The sequence below is a fragment of the Lacerta agilis genome, chromosome 7 (assembly GCF_009819535.1).
Source record: "Lacerta agilis isolate rLacAgi1 chromosome 7, rLacAgi1.pri, whole genome shotgun sequence".
NCBI lineage: Eukaryota > Metazoa > Chordata > Lepidosauria > Squamata > Lacertidae > Lacerta > Lacerta agilis.
Window position 1 is genome coordinate 29,096,889 of NC_046318.1, and position 6,552 is coordinate 29,103,440.

Sequence of the window (6,552 nt, forward strand, 5' to 3'; positions counted from 1 at the left end):
TATCGCTTGGGTGTTTTACAGTTCAGCAGAATTCTCTAGGAAACATGGGGGAGTGGAGAGACAAGATTTCACTGTGGCCTTCTTACTAATTATTATAAATTGTTACATGAGAACGAAATTTAAATTTTCCAGAAAGGAACATCTAGAAACTGATCTTTATTTTCAGCCTAGTTATAGATCAATGGCATACCCAGCTGCTTTCACTCAGGATCACATTCCTGACTCTCGAGTGCCAAAAAGGTTCACTTTTCTGTAAGTCGCATGGATAAGTACTCAGGAGCAACCTGGTTTATTTCGTTATTTCCCCCCATGTTGTACTTCCTTGCAACAGTCTTTTAAATGTGGAAGCCATTCCTCACCCCCTGCCCGCCCGCCCCAACAAGTTGTGCAGAGTAAAATACATATGGCTTCAAAAATTTAAAAAGCATTTATTTTTTTTGACAGGGATCATAATCTGACTCTGTCTATTGAGCTGTGAGGGTAATGAGTGTGTGTGTGTGTGTGTGGAATGCATTTAGCAGGCCTTTTGAAATGCTGCTTCTCCCTCTCTCTCTCCCTCTCTCTCTCTCTCTCTGAATCTGTGGACGTTGACATGTCAAGATGACTGCAGGCTGTGAATTTTCAAAGGCCTTTCAAGCAAGGAGACCACCCTGACTGTTCTGCTCATGCTGCTGTGGTTGTTAGAAAGAACTTTCCAAGTATTTGAACTGCAGAGGCTTTAAAGTAATTAAGGAGGGCTTGTTCAGGAAGCAGCTTATAAGCAAACTTTTCAGCCCAAGAGCTTTTTGGTCACTGACGGGGGGACGGGGGGGGGGCAGGGGAGACACATGTAGAAAAGGTACCTTTAAAAGACTGTAATGAATATATTTGTGCTATTCTGGTAGCTTTCTGCTTTTGTTTTTCTCCCAGTAAGTCAGTCATCTGTGCCCTTCCTAACAATATGCAGAATTCCTGGCGTTCCTTAATTGGTTTTCAGAGCACTGAGCTATTCAACCAAAGGTTTTCAGCAGCTTCGACTAAATAAGTCACTCAGCTTTTTGCTTAGCAACAAGTGGCACAATGGAGGGGCGGGCCTTAAGCCCCGAGGGACCCAAGGGCAAAATGGTAGAATCACCTTGGACCTTTGGAGGCCTCCAGTGCCCAGTTACATATGCAGAAGCTGGAGTAGGAATTTAAGCCATATGAATTCCTCCAGCACAGAGAATGGCAGACATGGGGAAGTGATGGGTAGGGCATTGGGTTTTATCTCAATGGCTGTGGGTCATTTGTTTTCTGGGGGAAGAGTTGCAGCTTGCTGGTAGAGCAGGATCTGCCCTGCATGCAGAAGGCAACTACGTGGTTCTAGCATACAGGTGTCTGTTCCCAGTTTGACCTTTAGAAGTTTATCCCTTCAGGGTTGCTGTCATCTTGCTCTCACAAGATCTGCACTGGCTGTTGATTTGCTACTGGGCAAATCCAAGGTGCTGCTGTTGGGATATAAAGGTCTCAACAGCTTTGGTTGAAGGACCACCACACCCCATAAGTGCCCACTCACAGAATCATAAAATTGTAGAGTTGGAAGGGACCCCAAAGTCCAAACCCCAGCAATTCAGGAATCCTGCCCATAGCTGTCCCTGGGTGGGCTTGAACCACCAATCTTCTGTGCGACCCATTGTGCAACCAGCCCTACTCGACTGCCTAGATCTGCAGAACTGGCATCTTTACAATTGCCACATTCCACACAATTCCACACTTGCAATAAACCCATTCTTTAGCATGGCATGGCAGTGTCTGCACTTTGGAACTGTATTGTTTTCAATTCCCACTGAAGTCATTTTTCTTCCAGCAGGCCTACCTAGGCCTGCAATCTTAGCAAATAATTTTGACATGTGATCTTAAAAATTACCGTTTTTATTTTATAGCTTGTTTTTTAAAATATAACTTGTGCTTAAGGTTTAATTTTTTAAAATCTTTTTAATTAATATTTTAGAATGTTTATTGCAAACTGGTTAAAGGTCTTTTGTTCTATTAAGCAGCGTATACATTTTGTTAAATAAATAAATATACTGAGAATATTTCCCATGGTTCACTAGGTGAAGGATGAGGATTAGGGGCCATAGCTCAGTGGTGGAAATCCTGGAGAGCTGCTGCCAGTTGGTGCATGCAACACTGGGTTTGATGGACCAGCAATCTGATTCGGTATGAGGCAGCTTCCTATAGCTCCATAAAAAGGAGGAAGGTGAAGCTCATGATTATAGAAAAGTGAGATTTTAAATGACGTGGGCCATGTGTTCAAAATCCTGCCTGATGTCCTCTTTTTGTTCAGAAATAAGCCACAAAAGTGAACCAAATTATTTGTCACTGTTGAAGACCCTCGCTCCCTGACATCAGCTCTTGGACTAGCAACTGAAGCTGCTGCTGTGATATTTGGGTTTGCAATGCAGCTCCACAAGCCCAAGATAATATGAAGCTGCCATTCAATAATCAGCTGTTCAATACAGCACTGAACACCTAATGGAAAACAAAGCTGCAAACCAGGTCCTGCCATCTACAGCACAGGAAGAGAAATATAGCAAAGGCTATAAAGCATTCTGCAAATTCAAGGTTCTCTGTAATGAATAAGCTGTAATAGAAGTAGGAAGACAGAATAAGAAAGATGGCAAAGACATTGAGGGAATCAAGGACTGATATTTATTTATTATATTTTATTTCTTTTATTTTTTTCGCTCTTTTCAAAAATGAAAAAACACAACTTTTAACAAAAAAGAACTTTTTTCTCTTTTGCATTAATGAGCAAACATTCTATAATAGAGGAATACTGAATATACTTCTAATTAAATAATTCATGGCTTTCTGGTAGCAAGAATTTTGCTCCGTGAGATACATGCAGTTTCAGATGAAGAAGGTGCACCTGCACAAAATTCTTTTTTTTTTTTTTAATGCATTTGTAGGAAGATTGCCCTCATGTGGCATTTACTGGCAGTTTCTTTGCTGGTTAGAAACTGGTCACAATTTACAAGGGAGACACCAAATTTTCATGAAAATGCATGGGATGAAGGTAGAGGTTTGGGGGGGGGAAAGAGCCTAATGGTTGCTGTAAGCTATTGGGTCACCAAGATAAATCAGAGTGAGGGCAACGTCACCAAGACAAAACAGAGGGAGGACAATGTTTCCTAGCGTTTTGAAGGGTTGAACAAATTCACCCCACGTTGCATGGGCTACCCTGAATACCGTATTCAGCAAAATCAGAGAAATGGATTTCAGGCAAATGGTGTATAGGTAATTTTTAAATGAAATACAGTACTCAACCATTCCCCTTCAGCTAGGCAACTGATGAAGTTCTAGGATAATGCCACCTACAATTTTTAAAAACAGAGAGTAATACTGCATAAGGCAGAGGGGGAGAAACTGGGTATTCACAAAGTGTTTTCTCTCCAGTGGGTTATCCCAGAACATGCCAATGAGGAAATAATTCTCAAGCACAGAGCCAGTGCCAAAGCATGCAGCCTTAGATGGCTTTTCATTTTGCCTCCCTAGTAAACAAGGGAGTAGCGTGAAGGACACAAAAGGGGGGGGGTACCGCTAGGGATCCAAGCTAATTAAATGCAACCAAAAATCTATGTTTTGAATCTATGAGTAAGAAACGAATCGATCCATCATATCATTAAATGTATTCAGCCCTATCATGTATTTGAAGTTTGACATATGTTTGCAGACAAAGGCATAACGGCATAATGAGTATGAGTGTTCAATAAATGAGTATGTGTTCAATAAATGTTCGCCTTAAAAAAAAGAAACAAATTCACACCCCCGAATGAAATGTGCTGCACATGCATATAATAGGCATGCTTTTAATAGAAGTGAAATTCCTTAAGGTTGCAGCTCAGTGCACTGAGTATGACTTGCTTCAAATAGCCTTGCGTAGTGAAGTGAAAACTTGCAGATCTGTTTAGAGCAAGTTCAGAGAGGTGTCTCTCTGCCCGTGCTCACGTGAGTTTGCTCTCTCCACTTCCTTAAAATTGACTCTGGGTGGCTGCTTCATGCAGTCCTAAGGCTATAGCTGTTGAGTGGGTGAGAACCGAAAGAAGTGTGAGTTGTTGGTTTTATTTTTATTTTTTTAGTGGTTAATCTTAGCTCCTGGAATTTAGGGACTTTCCAGTGCTTGTGTGTCTGAGTCTCAGCATTGTTACTCAAAATCCATGCCAAGAATAATCACTGCTGACTGTGGGAGACGGGAGAAAAGTCACCGGGCAGAATTGCCTGTCGTATGAAATTTGCTACATTGCAATGGTTGATTTATTTGCTGTTTTTGCAAGCAACGGGTGGTATGGACCCTTGGTAGGAGACAGACATCAAACAGGACCATAGGAAATATACTTCACAGTGTGGTTCAGTATAGGAGGGCGCCCAAGTTATATGCTACATTTTGCACGGCAATGATGCAACCATTTATTACTTATATAACATGGACAATGTATGCAGAGATTTACAAAGTAACCTAAGTTGAAGGCAGGCTCTGCCCACCAGGACCTTGCAATCTAAATTTTGACAGGGAACGAGGGGACAGGAGGACAGAGGGAAGGGTAAAGGGGTAAATGGTACAAAGTCAGGTAAAAAAAAAAAAGGCAAAGGAGCCCTGGATGGTTAAGTCCAGTTAAAGGCGACTATGGGGTGCAGCGCTCATCTCCGCTTTCAGGCCAAGGGAGCCGGCGTTTGTCCACAGGTAGTTTTCTGGGTCATGTGGCCAACATGACTAAACCGCTTCTGGCGCAACAGAACACTGTGACGGAAACCAGAGCACACAAAAACACCATTTACCTTCCCGCCGCAGCAGTACCTATTTATCTACTTGCACTGGTGTGCTTTCAAACTGCTAGGTTGGCAGGAGCTGGGAAAGAGCAACGGGAGCTCAGTACGTCGCAGGAATTTGAGCTTCAGACCTTCCAATCGGCAAGCCCAAGAGCAGGGGTCAGCAAACTTTTTCAGCAGGGGCAGGGGCGTTCCTAGCCCCTTGGCTGCCTGGGGCGGGAAGCCAAGAGGCACCCCTGGGGGGCGGGGCATCGCGGCGCGTGCGTGCGTCATGACGTCATGACGCACGCGCGGCGACGGCCCGGCATCCCCGGAGGCGGGGCATCGCTGCGTGTGCGTCATGACGCACGCGCGGCGACGCCCCACCCCTGGGGTATGCCGGGCGGGGGCTTGGGGGCCTCGGCGGGCTGCAAAGAGCCCCGAAGCCGCTGCCGTAGCGCAAAGGGGTGCCAGGCTGTGGCTTCGGGGCTCTTTGCAGCCCACCGAGGCTCCCGAAGCGGCAGCCCCGCCATCCCTGGGGGCGGGGCATCGCTGAGTGTGCGTCATGACGCACGCACACGCGGCGACGCCCCGCCCCCGGGGATGCCGGGCCGCCGCTTCGGGAGCCTCGTCCGTGCAGCGCTGCTGCTCCCGGGGTGACGGAGGGAGCGGCGGCGCGTGGGAGTGGTGGGAGGGGCCGTCGCTTGTCACCCCACGCGCCGCCGCTCCCTCCGTCACCCCGGGAGCAGCAGCACCGCACACACCCGCCTAGGGGCGGCACGAGGGGCGGCCCGCCCCCACCCTACGACGCCCCTGAGCAGGGGGCCAGTCCACTGTCCCTCAGACCTTGTGGGGGGCCAGACTATATTTTGAAGGGAAAAAATGAACGAATTCCTATGCCCCACAAATAACCCAGAGATGCATTTAAAATAAAAGGACACATTCTACTCATGTAAAAACACGCTGGTTCCTGGACCATCTGTGGTTTAGAAGGTAATTGGGCCAGATCCGGCCCCCGGGCCTTAGTTTGCTTACCCATGCCCAAGAGGCTCAGTGGTTTAGACCACAGCACCACTTGTGTCCCTTATGGTACAAAGTCAAGCATAGGTTAGCTTGTTTGAGAGGATGTATTTTGAAGCCATGACTATATAGGATTTGTGAGTTAGGATACAAACCTTTCATACATTTTTATAGAAATCAACTTTTTAAAAGAAAATCGTTCAGGTACATTATGCTTTAATTCATTCTCACTCAATGATTCTTAAGCCATCTGTGTCGGATCTAAGGGTCTGTGAGGGTTTTGAAACAGTACGAGTGGACAGCTTTGGACTGTTTGTAATGAAACAGTCCATATAATTAAATCTGCTAGTAGTGCTGGTAGAGCACAGGAGTTTCAGTTATGCCATATGTCTACATGTTAGCTTAACCGTCAAATGAAATAATATTGTTCCAGAATTTTTTGTTTTAAAAAAAAGTTACAATTCTCTGAGCTGGGGTGGGATAATGACTGAGAAAAAGGGTAATTTCTACCAAATAAAGGGGGGGGGACCTTGCACACTTACTGAGGATATTGGTATACAGCATATAGAAACAGGAATGGCATTTGGGAATGAATACCATCAAGGTGATGGAATCTACTTTGGGTGTTTTTTCCTAGAGCTCTGAAGTCCAACATCCAAAGCTTAGAAAGAAGGCTGAACATAAACTTAGAATTAAGGGACAGGACATTTCTTCATGCATCACACAGTCCAGGAGCTTCTCCTCAGTACTAGCCCCAAGCTTACA